This window comes from Columba livia, chromosome 4 (assembly GCF_036013475.1).
Source record: "Columba livia isolate bColLiv1 breed racing homer chromosome 4, bColLiv1.pat.W.v2, whole genome shotgun sequence".
NCBI classification, from domain to species: Eukaryota; Metazoa; Chordata; class Aves; order Columbiformes; family Columbidae; genus Columba; species Columba livia.
In genome coordinates, this window is record NC_088605.1 from 61,090,919 (window position 1) to 61,112,095 (window position 21,177).

The window sequence follows — 21,177 nt, forward strand, 5'->3', positions numbered from 1 at the left end:
ATCTTCCTCAGCTCAAGACAGATCCTGAGGTTTTGTTGCTACATGAAGATATTATTGCATAAAAAGTGAGTTAAAGTATGTTTTGTAGGTATTTTATTTTATTGGCATGATCCTCATGGAATGGTTAAGCTGGATGTGTGGATCAGTTTTGCAGGGGCAGAGAGTGGTAGGAGAGACAGTGGTGCAAAGTGTTAATTCTTTCCTGATAAAAACCTACCCAGTCTGCAGATCACCATGAAAGAAAATACAAGAACATATCATGAGGCTGAAAGAAGTGACATTGAATACAGGTAATTATTAAATATACTGTATCCCTTAGTATGCAGGCAGTGGAATAACATGAAATGTTGAAAGAAGGTAAGTATTTTTGTTAGGTCAATAGGACATTCAGTATCTATGAGATTAAGGTTGTTTAGAACTACATAGAAATACATTAATTCTCAAGGGTCTCATTTATCCTTATGCAACTAAGTATGTGCCGATACCACGTCTAGAACACTGTCATTGTTTAACACCTGGCTTCAATTACCTCACTTGGATTGTATTCATATTTCAGAACTTTCTGTCCAGGTTTTTCGGAGAAGAACCTGCCTTCTTTAGTAGAAGCCTAACCTTGTTTAACTTTGTGGAGCAGTTAGCGTGGGCAGAAGCAATTGCTCTTTTACCTCAATGAAAAACTATTGTGTTTCTCCAGATTGTTTCAGAACTCAAATGAGTTAGCTCCTGTGCAAGTGGAGGAAATTCCTGCAAAAAAATTAATAAAGCTCAAATTACCCATGTTACAAGTGATCCCAAACAGAGTTAGTCCCTTAAATAGGTAAAAGCTCTGCAGTAGTATACAGAATGAACAGCAGCAGCATCATTAAAAGAAGCAGGTAGCAGTGACCCATTCTCTAAATCCTTTGCCCTGAAAATGTGAGATCACCAGTGATCCTTCTGCTGCTGTATGTCAGAGCCACAGTACCTGAGAACTCTGTATTTTTGTTTTATATTTCTCTTCTCACACTGGACAAACTTATTCTTCAACTGATCTCAGAAGCTAAGCTACAGTAAGGCACGTTTTAGGTTTTAAATGTGGCATATTATTTAAAATGACTACAGTTGTGAACATTTGACTTGCTTTGACATTTTTAAAGGACGAACAACTGACCTAGATATTGATCCAGTGGAGATGGTACTGAATATCTTCTATCACATTTTCCTTTCACAGTTTGTGATACTGCTGAGGAGGGCTTTTCTGCATGTTACTGGTTTTGACCTAACACAGAAATTACAATGTAAGACATAAGCCCTTTATAAGCACACTTGTTTTCTCTGCTAATACATTGAAAGAACATTGTGATGATTTTAAAAGGGACATTGCTCAGCGATACAGTTTTGGCAGGTATGCATGTTGATTTAATCAGCAGAGCTTATTGTTAGAAAGCTAGGAAATCCTATACCTCATTGTAATCATTTATAGACAGAAAAAAATTCCCTCCTTCTTCACTTGGTTAAATAGTCAAAGTTGTTCTTGAATTTGAGGTGAAGTCAACACCTTCCACTTTGGGCAGATGTTCTTACACAATTCACATAAATGCTGAATGGAAATAGTAAATAGATTGTATTGAGTTTAAATGTATGCCTAACTTTTACAGTGTATACATCAAACAACGAACCAGTTTCAGTCTCGCATTCCCATATCCAGTGATAGTCCAGTGTCAAATAAAATACATGCTTTAAACTACTGGTCAAGCACTGTTGTACACTGAATAGTGACTCTGAGGACAGTCACTTGAAGTTTACTTTTTAGTTGTCTCACAGCGACATCTGTTTGAAATCTGTCTTGATTAGAAAGAACAAAGATTTGTGATCAAACTAGTGGACCTGAAATTTAACTTGAAATCCAAAAAATAGTCTGTGATCTTGCACCAAGAGTCTACAAAAAAAGATACCTTTGGTTGTACATTAGTAATGACAGCTGTCTCATGCTGTATTTCCCTCAGTGGATTTCTCCCTATGAAGTTACCAAAATCCCTCAGTTTTGCTGAAGAATCGTGTTCTTGTCCAGCTATACTACTGCTTTACAGCCGAGGTAAAAAAAAAAAAAAAATATATATATATATATATATATATACACAAAAGCTCATTGTAGTTTTTAAGTCATTATTATTAACAAATATCACTTGTGATATCTATGCACATTCATGTCTTCAGGGCACTAAAGTAATTACAGCTATCTTATCACAACTGTATGCTAAAATATTTTTCTACATCTGGCTTTACTGAAAAGAAGGTTTGGTATTACTTATAGCACTTCATGCATACCTGTGAAAAAAGCAACCATTTTTTACAACAGATTTTGAATGTCAGAACTTATTTGACCAGAGTTTTCCACATAAAATAACTGATTATAGTAATTCCTTTCTCAGGACCTATAATGGAAGATAATGTTCAATTACTTGATTTATAACATGTGGCCCTTCACAATTTATGCTGTTTTCTCACTGAATAAAAATAGTATTAGTCAAGAGTGGGGATTCTATTATTTTGCTGTCCCCAAAATTAAAATATTTATAGCAGGAACAACTCATCAATTAACTGCTGCTGTCATATAATGAAATGTACTGGGGTTTATTTCAAACTGACTCTTCTTGTCATGATAAGTTATTCAGAATTGTTGCTTACCTCACTTTTGTTGGAAGTACCTAGTGCAACTACTGATTGCTGCTCATCTGCATTTGGGAAGTTTATCTGGAATTTTGTATTTCCTGCCAAACAGATCAATGGCAATACAAAAGTATGACTTGGTGTATATGTATAATCTGGTCACTTATTTTGAATGAACTGTTGTCCTTTCCTTTATAGGACTGGTTTTCTTATCTTTTTCCCACCTCTTTTTCGTAACCTACGTGGGATGCAGGTCTTATACCAAGCTAAATGTTTTAGGACTAATTCTACAACTCAGGTAATGTAAATAGAGGATTGTGTTGCCTGGAGCACTGCCTTTCTTTATGTTGCTTAGGACAGTGAAAGATCCATGCAGTAGGATGTGATTAAACAAACTCATTCTATTTTTTCCAGGTCTGACTCATGTAGTATGTGATCCAGGTGCCCGCAAGATTATTGGAGCCAGAAGCCCGTGCAAGGCTGCAGCACATGAGCTGAATGTGCTACAGAGGCTCTGTGGTCATGGGTGATGCTCTTCTCAAAATAACTGCAGCTTCATAGCTTCTGAGTCACACCTCTCTTGTTCTTGGTTGGATAAGCATGCAGGCAAAATAGATATGTATTCCCAGAGACACCTCTCAGTCATTTTGTCACTTATTTTTTAGAATTTTCTGTTCCTAAAGGTATATGAATATATATGAAAGCCTGTTAAGTTTTTCTTGAGTGGTCCTTTACTCCTGGCAAATGCAGTGGCTCTATCTATGTCAGTTCATGTGCAATGCACATTACAAACCGTTGCTGTCTTTTAGTCTTCTTAAGAGCACAGAATCCACATTCTTATCTCCAAAATCTGCCCATGCCATTCAGGTAGAAGCTCTATTATAAACTGCTTTATGCTGCTTACTAGTCTTTCTCCTTTAAGTGCTGAAACCTCATAGGACTGGTTTTTTTTCCAAGGTATTCATACAGAAAATATTCAAAATTCACACAAGAATTGTACTTCTTGTCAACAAAATTTCTGCCAGTAAATACAATTTTATTAGAAACTTGCATATTTTCTAAATGTTTGAAATAAACAACCTTCGTAATGATGATAGTCCAGTAATCATGAGATAAATCAAAAGTTTTTATTTTACAAACTTGTACAGTCTTCTGCCTTGATCACTAGTGCTTAAGTACAGAACTGTTTTGTTGCCTGCATGTATTTAAGGGGGAAAAATAAATAATAAGGATTAAAAAAGTCTTCGTAGAAGGATATTTTTTTCTAGCATTTTTGTCTTTAACATAACTCGAGCCCTGGAAGTTCTTATAGATAAAAATGACATGGTAATTTTTGAAAGGTTTAATATTGCTTGTGGAGCCTTGTCTTTTCTCCGTTATATGTGCTTGAAATTTATGCAGTTTGCTTTTCTTAGCCATGAAACTTTCACCTTTGAAATTGGCATGGCCGCCAAAATACAGATATTATGAAAATAAAATAAGTGAAAACTTGCTGCTTAACTAAAGTATTTTGTGGAGCATAGTTAGTTATCTACTCAACCTTTCTTGCTGTGTAATAGATTCAAACACCGAAGTTGGTTTGAATGAAAAGGTGGGGGAAGAAAACATGGATACAAATGCACTATTTTATATTGGATGTGGCTTATATTTACATATATGTTTGTTGTTTGTTTGTTTATTTGTTGTTTTGTTTTTGTGGGGTTTTTTTTAACCTGCTTTATGACAGTAGTTAGCTAAATATTTGGAAACAGTTCAAATGTCTAAAGTATGCATTTGAAGCCATGTTAAGTTTTAAATCTTCACTGCCAGAAGGGAGTGTAACCATCTCAAAGTGGCACTTAGATGTAGAAATGGAAAGCAATTGAAAACAGTCAAAAGCAATGAAAGATGGACAGTTATGTAATTGTAAATAAGAAATTGTGCTCTGAAAATTTCTGCTTGCTGACTCTGTAACCACATGCATAAAAAACACTTGCTTTAAATCATCACTTTTTTTAACTTACAGCGAATACATGTGATTAATGTTCTGTCACTTATAAATGTGAATCTCAATTGCTTTTAAGGAATAATCACCTACCTGTGCTTTTAGATTTTTCTTTCAGTGTTACAGAATAATTTGTCATTAGGAATAATGAGACACTATTCATTTTCTTCAGGTAAGCTGAATATTTGAAGTAAATGGTAAATGATTTCATGTTAGGCTACATCAGAAATCCTTCCCTTCTTTCAGTTTCCCTTTTTGCCAGCCAGTTCTCCAGAATATCTGTTGGTGTCCTAGGCAGAAAACGTGAAGTTTGTGTGTGGAAATCCTTTTATGTGCTTCTCTGCTGCAGTTGAAAACATACAAACAAAAGAAGTAAAAGTAGGATACTGACTGTATTATATATTGAGCTTATGTTAAAATGCAGCTTAAAAATCAGGGTCCTGTGGCATCCTTGTTTCTGTCTCCTGGGATTTTTGTTTGCTTTTCAAGACATAAAAAGATGAGTGATGTAACTTTATTCAAATGTCTTTGGCTTGTGCCTATACTACATATGCATTAGATGTTTAACTGCTGGGCTTTAACCTGTAAGCATAATGACTTACTGCTATCACAGCTCAGGTTGAAGTTGGTGATTGAAGCTTTTCTTGGTTCAATTTGCCTCCAAGGAAATCCACAGGAAACTCTTGATATTTGTTTTTGTGAAACTGACAGAGGAATTTGCTATTGAGCCCACATGTGGCTGGAAAGTAACCAAGACATGAGAGGCACCCAAGAGCAATTTCTCCAGTGGCTGCTCATGACAAACGTCTTATCCTGCATTGCTGTCCCTGCACAGACTGTCCAACTAGTGGCAAACTGTAAAATCTAGAATCCAGGACAACTATGGGCTAGACTATGGATATGAATGATACAAAGTCCAAATTCACATATTAGCTTAATACATAGTATGCACACATCTTTCTCAAGCCCGATAACATATTTTTTTCCTTTTTTAATAGTTATTTTTAAAATGGCATTGATTCTTTTTCATTGTTTTGAACATATATACCAGAAACTGATTTCCTAGATCACTTTACATTACTAATGGATCTACTCAGTCTCAGAATGCCTGCCAATCATCTGGTAGGAACTGGAGATTTTCACATCTGCCACTTATTCAACAAAATTACTGTGGAAACTAAGTATGTAGTGATATAAACCTGACCTAGAAGTCTGTGTTTGGGAAAAGGTGAAGGTATATTAAGGAAGGAAGTAGTCTGGTGTTGAATAATTTTATTAATGTAACTTTAATTTATGATTTTGTTCTATTTTAGTACAACTAAGAAAAAAGTGGTAGTTAAGCTTGAAATTAATTTTATTACCTAGTTAAACAAGGTATCATTTGGGTTTAAATTATTAAGTAAATGAAATTTCTTATATGAATAACTATGATTTGTACTTTTAATATTGTGACAGAGGAAACAGAGTTTATAATTGAGTAATGGACCCATTTACGTGATATGCATTGCCACAGAGGAAATATTCCTAGGAAAGAAATATTTTTATGTTAGTATCAGAGGCATATATGCATCTGGTGAGTATGTTCCTTGTTTGGTGAATCCTGCTGTAACCTGCAGAAATCCTTGATCTACGACCAGAGTGAGACCACCCCAAAGCATATGATTTCTTGGAGGTTTTCCTTGCCATGACAAAAGTGGTTGACCATAACACACACTTCACTAAATCAGCTTTCAGCTACTGGCTACTGACAAGCTAAAATCGTGTTTGCTAATGCTAGCTTATGATCTGAATGGGCAGGCAAGTGCAGACAAAGTCCTTGAAGAAAGCTTCCTCAGCTGTCTCTCTTGCTCCCAAAATGCCCATTGTCATGCAGTTATTAGCCAGAGCTGGATGCCAGGGCATTGTGCATTCATTGTCTCTGAGATTTGTGCTGACCTCTTCAAAAGTAACTTCAACTAAGCTGCGCTCTGCAGGGTGTGTGAAATGTCTCTCTTCAGTGTTGGTCTTGATCCTCCGTGCTTTGGTATACCACCTTTCTTCATCACAGTATCACAATATGTTTGGGATTGGAAGGGACCTCAAAAGATCATCTAGTCCAATCCCCCTGCTGGAGCAGGAACGCCTAGGTGAGGTCGCACAGGAACATGTCCAGGCGGGTTTTGAATGTCTCCAGAGAAGGAGACTCCACAACCTCCCTGGGCAGCCTGTTCCAGTGCTCTGTCACCCTCACTGAGAAGAAGTTTCTTATCAAATTTAAGTGGAACCTTTTGTGTTCCAGCTTGATCCCGTTACCCCTTGTCCTATCACTGTTTGCCACCGAGAAGAGCCTAGCTCCATCCTTGTGGCACTCACCCTTTATATATTTATAAAGATTAATAAGGTCAGCCCTCAGTCTCCTCTTCTCCAAACTAAAGAGACCCAGCTCCCTCAGCCTTTCTTCATAAGGGAGGTGCTCCACTTCCTTAATCATTTTCGTTGTCCTACCCTGGACCATCTCCAGCAGTTCCCTGTCCTTCTTGAACTGAGGGGCCCAGAACTGGACACAATGTTCCAGATGTGGTCTCACCAGGGCAGAGTAGAGGGGAAGGAGGACCTCTCTCGATCTACTAAGCACCCCGCTTCTAATACACCCCAGGATGCCATTGGCCTTCCTGGCCACAAGGGCGGAGTGCTGGCTCATGGTCATCCTGTTGCCCACCAGGACCCCCAGGTCCCTTTCCCCTACACTGCTCTCTAATATGTAATTTCCCAACCATTCTCTGTTATACTGTGTTTCCATGGATAGAAACTCAGGGTATACCTAGAAAAACCCACAGCACTCTACAACCAGGCATACTGTTTTGATGCGTGGGAGATCAGACCTCGGAGGAGAATGCTACAGAGGATATCCATTTTAAAATTTTGAGAAAGCCCGAAGTTATGTATTTAGGCTTCCCACACAGTGTAGTGAGAAATAAGCTTCATATGTGTGTTGGTCTGAATATTGGATATCAGAACCATAAAAAGTAAGGCAAGGTTTAAACACCAAGTTATTAATTTATTTAATTGTCTAGTAAATCACTTACAGCAGCAGTATCCTGGAGTTTGTTAGAAGAATTTATTATTGCTGAATATAGCCATCGGTCTGTCTAGACTCCAGGGTTCCTAGTTCAAAAAACTACTTAGTTCTTTATGGAAGTAGATTTCTCATCATAAGATGACTTTAGCATGTGCAGACTTATGTGAAACCTGCTTTGTTCTACAGATTCTTCATGTGTTTTCATGATAATTTCTTAAACTGTTATTTAGTTTACTACCGCAACTCGGCCTCAATGATGCCTAAGATTAAAAGTTTCTCTGGTCTGTGGCACTGACTCTAAAAGCCACAACCACAACTCTTCTAAAGGGCTCCTGAAAAAGCAATGTCGTTGTCTTCATAGATCTATGAATGATAGAATGACAGAAGAACAGGGGTGAACTAACTGCTGATTAAAGCTCAAATGCTCTCGCTTCTATGACTAGTGTTACGGAATACATTGTAAATTACTTTTGAAAAAAAAAAATTAAATTTCAGAGTAGCAAATCGATACTTTCAGTTAAGTCAGACATCAGTTCTGGCTGAGTGACAAGTGTTAGGGCAATACATGAATAGTCCTTTTCATGAGTAATTTCTAGGGCACATTGGGTTGATTACTTTTAAATTCAGTATATAATTATCAGTTGAATGCTAGTGGAATTTTTATTTCTGCACAGAACAGGGGGACACAAACTCTCTTTCCAAGAGCATACCTATAGATCTATCAGTAATGTTCAAACATAACACGCGAAGCCTACAGGAGATTGATGAGTTATGAGGATTGGTGTTTGTATATACATACGTATTATATAAGTAGGTCTGTACATATAGTTTTAACAACACTTCTTGGGTTACACAGCGGACAAATACCCTTTGAGAAAAAGAGTTGTAGTGTTAATTTGACACAAGAGACAAAGACAGGCATTGGAAGAGGATACAAAGTTGTTTATAAGGGTTGGTTGGGTAGGAGTACATACATGAAGAAGGAAAAAATGAAGGAGTTCAGGACAGAAAGTCCAGCACACTTCAGAGTCTTTCAGAGTTATGAGGATTAAAAGGTTCAAAGAGATGCAATGTATGAAGTATTGGGGCTATGCTGCAAATGGTGAGGAGACAGTCTGAACAGATGCAGAACGGACATTCACGGAGAGGGTTTGCTGGAAGCCAGGACAGAACTGTGTTTGTTGACCTCTGCACTGTTTACAATGCAACTCCCACACTTCTGCTTAGAAATAAAACCGATAAAATGTGAAGTGTCACAATTGTTACTAGACAAGGGAACACCTGTTTTGTAGTTTTATTTTTTGTCTGGTATTTTTTGTTTGTTTATTTAAGACCAACAAATCTTAGACTGCTGCGTTTAAGTTCAGTATGTTGTAAACAGAACAATTGAGATCAGCGTCTTGTTTCTTGTAGATGCATGTTATTTCTGTCTTCCTAATGTTGTGATGTTTCACTGGACAAACTATATAAATTGCTCAAAGGACACTAGGAAAAGTAACACTGACATAGAGACCTTTCTTGACTCTTCAGTGCTAATACAGAGTATTTGGAAAAATCAATGGAGCTTGTCCAGGATATCAGGAAGTGTCTCATCTATATGATATCCTCCAGTGCTCTTTGAAAAGACAGAGCATGTGCTTGATATCTAAAAGGCAGAGAATACTTTCAAATAGTAGGAATGGAATGACTTTGTCTTGATAACATTTCCAGCTGCCCACATGCATTAAAATTCTATTTTTAAAATCACTTTTTGCTTACTGCTAGTTATGAAATCACAGAAAAAGAAGAGAAATTGAAATGTTTCTTCTTTTTTTTTTTTTTTATTTGTCCCTTAAATTTGTTCTAATGAAAGGTGATTTGCAATCCTTTACTAATCTGTATTATACAGTGTTTTGTCTTTTTTTTTTTTTCAATTTTACCAATCTAGAAAATTGAACCAGACAGCTCTTGAAAAACAGGTATTAATCTTTTAGCTCTCAAGTTCCAGCAACTTTAATTGGGTAATCGGGGTGCGTATTTTATTTTATTGCCATTTTTATTTTGAAGTTGAGTAGAACTAACATAAATTTATGTGACTTTTTTCTAAATTGGCTTCCTTTTTGAAAAATAAATGATGCACACATACACGTATGTACAGTTCCATTTATTTCTCATTTGCCTTATGAAAAAGTCATAAAGAACTGCTATTCTTGCACCTAATTTTTGTGGGGGATTTTTTAGTGTGACCGAGAAAAATGTTTAGGCCAGAGGGTGACTTCAGTTTCTGTGACTTCAGTCACACACTAAAGTTAGGCTCTTCTCCAAGTAGTTACTCAAGTTATTTTCATTAAATTGCTGGGTATTCTACTCCTTAGATTCTATGTTTTTATTTACAGTCTTAAACATTGGAAATCATTTACATCTGCAAAGAGGTAATAAGCTATTTGTATCACACCAATAATCACTTTAGGAAAGTTTGTTTACATGAAATGCAAAGTCAGAATTCATAAAGAAAATGTTACTAAGCTGCAGTCCTTAAAACAGTTTGCAATTTTATTTTTCAATAGTAATTTAATTTTTGACAAACAAACCTTATTCATCCATTCTTTGCCCAGGGAGTCCTTTATCCTGTTTTACTGCAAAGAAAAACAGATTTCTTTCACTTTGCATTCAAAAACATGTGTCTTTGTCAGATGGTATGCACATGCATGAATCAAGGCCTCACTCCCACTCTACTAGAATATATGTCACTGACTTCAAAAAAGGTAAGATTCTTTTAAAAATAATTATTCATGGAGAATATTAGAATGGATTGTTTTAAAAATATGCTTTTTTGACAAGCCAGTCATCTGGTATTATTTTAAGATGAACAATATAGACACAGGAAAGAAAGAAGTTGGATCAAATGATGAAAGTTAATTAGGTATCTAATTAAAATAATCAAGTCAAGGTTGTTCCACTTTCAAACACCCTTCAAAATTCTAAGACTTTCATATTGTTGTATTTTCTTCTCTTATTTGGAAAAAAAATATTTTTTCAGTTTTGTTTATTTTTATTGTTACTGTGACAATGCATTTTTACCATGCAACTGTATATGTTTCGGTCTTATCATGTGAAAGGTTTTCGGCATCCAGACACTTTAAATGGACCTAGTTCAGGAAAGTATTTAGGCATGGTAACTTCACTATTCAATATAAGCAAGTATATGAACATGCTTAGATATTACTGTATTATGAGTGCTTTGTTAAATTATACTTCTAAAAGTGGAATCAATTTCTGAAGTGTGTGTTGCATCATGAAAATTAAAATTCACAAAAATGCAGAGAAGAAACAAACCTTAATACCAAAGATTCCTCCTACAGTATCGGACAATTGCATCTTTGGACAGCTGTTCTTGGTTTGCTCTTTTAAATTACACCACACTGATAAAGTTAAATCTGAGAAATATTTAGATAGAAAAAGTCTTGATTTGTGTATTTGTTTCATGAAATACGTATTTTAATTTTTACACAATCCAACATCTGGTGTAAGATGCCTTGAATTTGGAGATATCAGAGAATGGGAAAATACACTGGAGAGGTTTCTCTAAATGTACTGTGGTCTTAGGCTTGGATAGTGGATTCAATAGACCTTTGGCCTGTTTTGGTAGAACTGTTCTTACATGTACTTAAGGCCAAATGGCTTTCTGTTGCATTCAGGCACAGAAGACTATGGATGTCTTGGGCAGTGCTAACACATAGAATGTGATATTTCTCAAACTTTGTTTCCGTAATCTTTGTGAGACTCCAGTACATAAGTGACATGTCAATAGAACTTGTACCTCTCCAAAAACTAAGATGTTGCATTCTGTGTCATACTTTATTAATTATTTCAAATTTTCTGTGAGTCAGTTATTTAGTAAGTTGTCCAAGTCATGCATATCATAGTAATTAAGATTAAAAAATGAACAAATACTGAGAATATATGTTGAAGACTTTAAATCAAAAAATACAAACAGTTTTTTTAACATGTTTAAAGCACTGATATATTTTTATGCCTGTGATCCATACTGACTCCTGGCAAGTGTCTTACTTGAGCATCATGAAAGTGAACATATTGAACTTGACTTAACAAGTGCCACCATGCCACAATATTCATCTTACACAGACTTGAGTTACAAGCAAATACCACCTTGAGGCTTTTGTGTTCTACAAATCCTACATGGTCACGACAAATATGTCAGAATTTAACTTCAGCGGTGTTGCCACTTTTCTTTACATATTCAGTCCTTCTTCTGATCTAACAATGGAGTCATACTTTTCAGAGCACTTTTACAAAGAAGAACATGGTGTTTTGATTATCTCCTCTCTAATGTTTTTACAAATACAATTGACGACATTAGTTATTCCATCTCCAAAGTAGCCGCTATTATAGCACAGCCCAGACCTTTAAATAAAAAAGCCTGGTTGTTCAATTAGTTCAATTAGTTTATGTGTATATGGATTTTTTTTTTAATTTTGTTTTTTTGTTTTTAATTAGGGGTACTTCAGATGGGCTTCATTTCTTCATCCCTTTTGGAAGTTAAATACTGAGCTTGTTCTGTTATATCAATGCAGCTCTGAAGTGAAAGTGAGCTAGAGGCACTTGGTGGCATTCTCTGGCCTCAGAGATATTTTCATCAGGAAATTCCTTTTGAAGTCTCTGTTATCAAAGGAAACGGTCTTTTATATTGTCTTATCTCCACACATAAATTTCCAGTATTGACCAACAGAGGAAGATTGTGAAGATTCTCCTAATGCCCCATATAAAGCATCACCGATTAGTTCAATGCTGCAGGATATGTTAAAAAGAAGCAGTGACTCCATGAAAACATGAAGCCAGACCATTTGCAGGCTCATGGAACCTCTCAATATTAACTGTGAAAGCTAAAAAATAAAAATAAATAAAATAAAAATAAAAAATAAAATAAAAATATAAAAATAAAAAGCTCTTAAATAATGTTTTTGTAATACAAATCTCTCCCCACCCCTCTCTACCCTGCCATGAAGCCTAGACACGCATGTAACACAGAGGAATCGCATGTAACACATAAATCCAAGAATTTATTGAAAATAATTTAACTTAAGCCTTAATAGTCTAATTCAAGAATCATAATGTCTAGACGCAACTACAACTGAACGAGAAAGAACACATCTATGCAGAAAATATTTTAATAACTTAGTTTCTACCTCTTCTCCTGGTGCTGTGGTCACTTTCTCCAGCTCCTCTGGTGCATAAAGTTGGAGGTTTCATGCTAGTAGACAGCAAGTGGTGAAGAGAAGAGATCTTTCACCAAGAGTAATACGATGTGCACTTCAAGGAATTGTTCTTCCTCTCTTTAGGATCCACTGGGAGTCATTTTTATAGGTTTGCTGTCATGCTTTTACACTTCCCTCTTCCTTCAGTGGTCCACAGGTTGCACAACATGTTGCCTTATATTTATGTCAGATACTACTACTTTTTTCTCTTTGTCCCTAAAACCCGACTTGTCCAGACCAAGGTCTGCATTTCTTTGACTGACTGTGGGTGAGTTGTTTATAGCCGTGGTATCTCCCATGTCTGAACTCCTCTGTGTCATGTCCTCTGTCCCCATGTCCTGAGGCTGCTGCCTTTTGTTCTTCCGCACTGCCTCATTTTGTTATAGCCCTAAGTGTCCCATGCTGTGCAGAATAACTGCCTGTCACTGTTGTCTGTATAATTCTGTGGTCATACTATACAAAGACAAGTACAAGGAGTATGTATTAGCCATTACCACCTGGTCAGTTAGACAAATTGCTGTCACAGCTCAACCAAGAGAAGCTGCTGTAGGTCAAGAAAAATTCAGACAGAGCAGGTCTGACAAGCTTCAGTCCTGAGGCTTCACAAAATCAGTATGGAGATTATGGCCTGTTTCTTGTTGCTGCAATACTGTACTGCAGGGCTGCATGGTTACAAGCTATATTGCCTTACATTTGTATTTGGCTCTACCTTTTTTTTTTTTTTTTTTTAATTTTATGGAGATTTTGTAACCAAGGAGAACCAACTATTAGTCATAGAAACTTCAGTAAATAATAAGATTTGTTTGTAAAGTCAAAATAATTACTAATTCCATTAACATGTTTGGAATTGCTTGAACAATCTCACTTTTGAAATTGTATTTTCTTGTTTTATATTTATTTATATTGGGAAATTGTAAGAATGCAGAAAAGAACTGTGAAGGTAAGTTAGTCCTGACGTTTGGCAAATATAAGGCTTACATATGTCTGTATTATCTCTTGCTCATTGTTTTGTGACTACAGAGATTTTGAAAGTAACAAAGTAACTTGGATGAATGGTTGTAGGTAGTAAGAACCTTGTTTACAGAAACATCCAGATTTAAAGCATATTTTCTACCAAATACAGGTGATTTTCTGGCAATATTTTGATGTTGGCAAAATACTCATAATTTTAAAAGTTATTTTAGCACTGTATTCAACCTATTTTTCAAAGGAAGATCAAATAATCTGTTTAATTGTTTCCTTATAAAATACTGAATCTTAGTCTCATTGTGTAATGGAACAGTTTTTATACAGACTGGATTTTTTTCTTTTTTTTCCCCTTCAGTATAAATAGTGCTTATCATATTCAGGAACTGAGTGTTATATCCTTAATTCATAGCAAACTTTTATTGGTGTGGCAAATACATTGAGAATGGATATTTTGTATGTGCTTTTTTGAAAGAAAGATAAAAGGAGAATGTGAATGATTTCACTGATTATGTAAGAAAGAACATCTCAGGTTCACTGCGAAAGTCTTGGACCACCAGGAATAAAGTTGGTTGTTTAACAAAAGGTGCTGGAACAAGTCAGCCTGGAGAAGAGAAGGCTCCAGGGAGACCTTATTGCGGCCTATGAGAAAGACAGAGACAGACTTTTTAGCAGGGCCTGTTGTGATAAGACAAGAGGTAACAGTTTTAAACTCAAGGAGGGGAGATTCAGGCTAGACACAAGGAAGAAATCTTTTACAATGAGGGTGGTGAATCACTGGAACAGGTTGCCCAGAGAGGTGGTAGATGCCTCATCCCTGGAAACATTCAAGGCCAGGCTAAATGGGGCTCTGAGCAATCTGATCTACTTGAAGATGTCCCTGCTTATTGCAGGGGGGGTGGACTAGATGACCTTTGAAAAGTCCCTTCCAACCCAAACTATTCTATGAATCTAAGTCAGATGATGCTCATGCGCCTGCCAGTCTCTTTGGATTTCCTTCCTCTCTTGCAGTTTACTTGGCACATAGTATAGAAGCTGCACCTGAGACCCTTGCTTAGTGTCTTGCTGGCCCCACCACTCCACATCAGAGTTCTGAAAAAGGAAAAGAAAAAGAAGATTTATACTGAATGTCATTCTGCATGGGAGAAAATACTTTTTTTCTCTATACTTTATAATGCTTGTGGGTAGCATGGTGAAGGTCAGAGGACAGAACTAATGTAGTAGATTTCCATGAATTACAGTGTATAAAATGAAAAAAGCCTATGTGCCCAGCTAAGTGTTAGTGCCCATTCTTGTTTCACATCTTCACAGCCCAGCACTTAGGTTCATACCAGGTAAAACTGCATTAAATTCTTGTCAGACATTATAGTGAGAAGGTGACATAAAAAAGCTGACTGGAGCTGCTGTAGGTGCTATGCTGGGTTTACATTTGCACAGATTCTGTAGGCAAAGAGAAGGGAAGGCACACACTCCAGACTACTCACACAAAAGATTTTACAGCATGAGAAAATAATCATATACATGAAGATACATCAAGATAAGGCTTAATTTTGCGGTCTCAGTGACATACACAGAAAATGAAATAATGTAAGACTATTAGAGACAAGGATGGGCTTAGACTCGGTGCTTGAATCATAAGCATTAATATTGTGATTTACCAGTATCTGGTCTTTAAGGTTAGATGCTTAAGTAAGTTTTCTTTTTCTCTTCTCAGTGACTAAAGTACAATGTAATAGATTTGTATTGAAAACCGAAATCTTCAAGAATACTTTAAAAATAACCTGAATAACTACTAATTTCAGAGATCACAATGGTTCTTGAAAGGTGTTAAAATGCATGGTAGACAATCTCATTTATTAAATTTTGGATAATGAGGAATTATTTAAGGGTCAACAAAAATTTGAAAGCAAAATTAATGATCTAACTTAAATCTATAGAAGATGGGAAACATCGTGTCTAGGCTTAAACTGCTAGTTTGACTTAGGTAGATTCTAAAATCATTCTGAATTGTGATCCCAGATAAAGAAAACAAAAGTTGGAGGCCTAGCCAACTTTCAGCTTTAATGTACTTATGTCTCTAGGTATATGCTTTTTAGTATTGTTTTGGTTTAAAATATTTATAGATACCCTATTGATTTGTAATGAAATAGTTGCTGCTGAAAAATATCCTAACTTTGTCTTATTCCAGAGAACATTGCTGTCGATACTAAGATTGCATTGTTTTTAAGACTGCATTTTGATTTAGGAAGGAAGCAGAGCGAGTCCACTCTATAGTGGATTTACTGTATTATTTTCAGTCATTATGTCAATACTTCTTTCCTTCTTGAGCACTTCTACTTGTTAAAGTCCCTATTTATTTAAAGGAAGTTAAAGTGGAGCCAGAGTTGAAAACGCTAAACATTTTTGTGCAGCCTTTATTACATCCATTACATGAGTAATTGTGTCAGTGACACGTAAATGAGAAATTGTGCGAAATAAACTCCCACATTTTCCAAAAAGCATCAAACAGAAGACATCTGTATGAAAAGGCTCATGATCTGGCTCACTTGAAACATCTCTTCAACTGGTAGTTTGGGTACTTCTGCTGAAGACAATCTCCTTTCCTGAAATTATTACAAGTTAATTATAAAATTTGCTTCTATATATAGCGAAATAGCTTCAATTATGTAATTAAAAGCTTTTGCTGCTGTAACATACTAATTTTGCTTGGCTCTTTAGAGTAATTCTGCTACTGTCTTCCTTACACTGATTGTAAATGCTTCAGGGCAAACATTTGTGGCCTCTTAGTTGCACAGAGGCAACTGTAACAGTTTGGGGTAATTTGCTGAAAACATTATGACAAATGGTGCTGGTGGTTGCTTCAGTAGTAGGTGAAGATTATCAGTATGTTCAGGCCAATTTAAAGTTATTAAGATGGCTAGAGATGCAGCATGGTAACTATATCCACACTCACAGGTGTTAATGAAAAATCTTTATCTAGCAGGTGAAGCTTGCAAAGATTTTTTTTTTTTTTCCCTCTGCTGTTTGAGAACAGCAAAGAATGACAAAAGAAGAGTTGTGAGGAGTTTGCTGGCCTTTTGAGCTTGTGCTAATGGGACATTTATTTCATGTTTGCTTTCTCTTCACAAAGTCTATTCACTTGCACTCTGGGAATAAACTTCTGTGGTACTTGCTACCTACAACAGCTGGCACATTTCAGCTGTGTTGTAGCTATGGTTCAGGTCTCTGTAGCAAACAGAGAAGCCTAGCTCTGGTTGAGCTCTGTAACAATTTTTCTTTCTCTGCATTAGGCATAGAGGATGATACGCAATATGCACTTCATGAGATCTTGCTGTTCTTGTTAAAATATTGCTGTTTGTTTTGATCAAGTGGTGGGAAATGAAATCAAGTAGAATGGGGAGGGCTATGTGAATAAATAGATATAAAATATTATTATAGTTTTATTATCTAAAATGATATAACTTTGTACCTCTGGGGTACTTTTAATTTGAAAATAACAGTTTATTTCTTATAAATACGAAGATGGTAGGATTCCAGTTTCAAAAGGGAAATACACTGAGCTACAAGAATTTTAATTTACCTACAATGAAATAATGACAAATTGAAGTAAAAAATCTTGCTGTTTCAATGTAGGTATAATTTTATATTTGCATGCTCTTTTACCTTCTTCTAATGCTTAAAATACTAACCTTTTAGCTTGTGTGTCTCCTGTTGCCTTTCCATTTAAAAAAGAGGTTCAGCTTGAACTGAACCAGCTCAAAGCCCTGAGTTCTGCAGTTTTTAGTGATCACCTGAAACACTGGAAGACTTTGCATGGCATTGTTTCCATGAAACTATGAATGGGAGACTTAAGTCTGGATTGAGTATGGACTATTTAAGCTAAATTAGTAGCCTTTAAAAAATAACAGAGTATAATAGTTTGGGTTTATTCTTTCTTGCACTACACATGATCAAAAAAGTTTTTCATTAAAGTGTGACAGTTCTTTATATTGCTTGTACATAAAGCCTCCATGGTTATTATACAAAAAGAAAAGGCAAACGACAGTTGGTGTTAACACTAAACAGCTTAGGGCAAACTATTTTCTCAATATGTATGTAATTTAATTGAAATGCAATATTTCATGAATATTAGAAAGTGAGGCTTTATTAAAAATGGCAAGGGAAGTGAAAGCATGACTGTTTAGAGTAACAAGCAGAGCACAAATTTATTCATTCAATACATCACTGAATTATTTAAAACTCGGCTTAAACACAAGGTCATGGAATAATTTTGGCAAGTGCACACTTTTGCATGATGCATTTCCATAATTCCACTGCATCTATAAAGTTAATCACAGCTTTGGCATGCAAGCCTGCTTCATGTACTAAGCTGAGCCAGAAAAAGGCTCTGAATTAAAACCCAGGAACAAACCAAACTACCGACACTACAAATGATTTGTGATAGTTTAGAGCAGATGTGAGCTTCATAATACTAGCAATTCTTACAAGTATTTCATTTACTAATATCACATATTTCATATTTACTTGCAATACACATTTACAAGTGAAAACATGTTGGTTGTCTGGAGACACATCAGAATTTATGTACGCACAGACACACATTTAGATGTCATGAGTCTTCTTGAGGACATACTCCTTCTGTAAGGATTTCAGTGAGGGCTAACAAAAGGTGTTCTTTGGACTGCAGGGAAGAGAGTGGTTGAGCTACCCTTGGAAAAACTTAATGGAAAGTGGGTTGATTTTATAAGGTGAAAACAAGTATTTGGGTGTCCAGAGTCCAGACTGACTGCTAACAAGTCCCTGCAGCTGACTAAACTGGAGACGTTTAATGCATGTAATTTTCAAAATAGCTATGTCATTTTTAGGCTACAGGTAAGATAAAAGATGATGTGTGAGTTGCATAAGGCTTAAGGCTTCTTCCTAGAGTGTATTTAAGATTCTAAGACAAAATTCAGTGTCTTTTGAATTTTGCGGTAGAGTTTGTGCATCCAGAGTTTTATATCGCGTTTCTGTATGACTCCGTCAGTTCATAAAGACATTGTAAGATTAAGTTTCAGTGGACTCCCATAATTGTGATGATATGAGCTTTAAGATAACCTCTTCTATACCAACTCTAATATATGGCTAATTTATAATATCTGGTATAGTTGTTAAATGATTATTGTTAAAGCTTAGAAGGTTGTTGCTATTGCAGTCCTTACCAAATAATTTCTGTAGTTCCAGACTGGCTTCTCAACACCTTGCTTGTGTACTGATGCCTCATGGATATCAATTGCAGGTGTGCATTGTCACTTGCAGAGGTAGCACAGAAATTGCTACTATTTAAACCTATTAGAACGACATGTATTGAATACTGCAGCAGTAGAATTGCCTTGATAAATGTGACCTTGAATGCCAGGCAGAGGACCACCTAATAGTACAAACAGCAACCTAGACACAGTGATAGCCTTCCCTTTTTTGCATGCTTTGAAAGAATTGTATGCCAGTTGGGAATTGCTGGACTTATTTGGTGTTTCCCCTGCACTGCTTTCACAAACACACACACACAGAGGAATGTATGGATCAAGCAGACTTTCAAAAAAGAACATGATTTTCTTTTGAAGACTTGGTGGACTTAATTTACATTGTAGATAATTTGGTCAATTTATTTATTGTGCAGCTCATTTTTTTCCAAATTAGTATTGAAATAGATGTAATTTATCTCAATATGCTCTCAGACCAGTGCACAAGTGACATGAAAGACACAGCATCTATATTTTGAATATGTGCAGCATGCTGAACGTATTTTTTCAGCATCCTTTATCTAAAAAAATGTTGGGTTATTTTTAAAGAGGAATGCAATATTTAAAGTGATAATTTTGAAAGAGCACCCTTGTTCTAAACAGGTTGTTTAAAATTTGGTTGACTTCCACAGAATTCTCATAATTTGTTTGTTTTTGTTTTGTTTTGTTTTTCAAAATGTAGAGATTTTAATCTTGGTACCCTGTTCTCCTCTTAAAGTGTGTCTATATGTAGCAATCACTGGGTTTCTGCAGAGGTGATTCACATATATAACTTAAGAACTCATGCTGCTTTTAAGCTAAATTGCTTTATAAATTGTTTTGGATCTCTCTGATTAATAATAAAAAACAATGAGATTTTTATTATGTCATGTTTGTAGTTACTGAAAACTCTATGAAGTTGCATGTGTGTTAATAGTTACAAATTACTATCAAGATAAATTAATTTTAAAAACAATTAACACCTTTAGAAATAGCTGAAAGATTCTTTGTGTTATTAAATCTTGAAATGGTTTTCTTATTGGGGAAACAAGTAGGAAAAATACTAGAAGGTTAAGATTATTTTATTTTTTTTTAAAGTATTTGTTAGGGATAATAAGCAGTCATTTCTTCCACATTTTTGTATATACAGAACAATGTCACTCAAGGAAATAGACACTTTAGAGAATAACTCTAAGTGTTCTATGTATGAACTTCATTATGTAATTTCTTATCACTATAAATTTGCCATCTCTTGAAAACTGAAATAGAAATTGCTTGAGTACAGTTAAAAGAATTTTCTGTTTTATTTGGTGAGATTGTCTGCAGAGAGCCAATTCATATTCATCAGTTTCTAATTGCTCTTCTACACAGGCCAAGTTGCAAAATGACTTGTAACCCCACAGATTTATGTATTTATGTAAGCAGGGAAGATACATCCTAACAATTAGAAGACTTTATTTACTATTTTAAGGATGACATATTAGCGGTTTGACCAAGAACTACGTATTCAGTGCCATGGATCTATTTTCACAAGCCAGTGGGACTGCCTGTATTAGAGCCGGCTGCAGACAGAGTTCCTGCAAGAAGAGGTGTCCTGAATGTCATTAGTTTGAGAGGTAAGATCAGGTTACTGTTAAATCTTGGGAAAATGGTGCTTGAAGAACATAGTTTATCACTGAATCAGGACTGGCTTTGGTGGTGTTACTGTATACATTTTAGACTTCTGCTGTTGGATTGGTGCATGAGTGTACTTTCCAGGAAAAATTTCCAGCAACCCCAGACCTTAATTGGATTCCTTTTGGGTGAAGTTAAAATAGAAGGTGAATGCTCGTGGCCATGTCAGTGTACAAACAGAGGGTTTTGAGGAAAAAAAAAAACCAAAATAATAATTGCATTTTTAGGTTCTAATTTTAACATTCAGAAGAACTGAGAAAAACAAGCTGTACAATTGAAATCAGATATTGACAGTTCGAAGAGTATAGTTAGAGCTCTGAAACTGAGCAT

General features: G+C 35.7%; 1 long non-coding RNA gene across 1 annotated transcript; it reads left to right on the forward strand.

The window, feature by feature from the left end:
- Window positions 1-1,084: 1,084 nt before the first annotated feature.
- Window positions 1,085-4,088, forward strand: LOC110357083 (uncharacterized). Its single transcript, XR_010472624.1, has 3 exons — window positions 1,085-2,074; window positions 2,848-2,947; window positions 3,064-4,088. It is a non-coding gene; the product is annotated as an uncharacterized LOC110357083 (long non-coding RNA).
- Window positions 4,089-21,177: the final 17,089 nt, after the last annotated feature.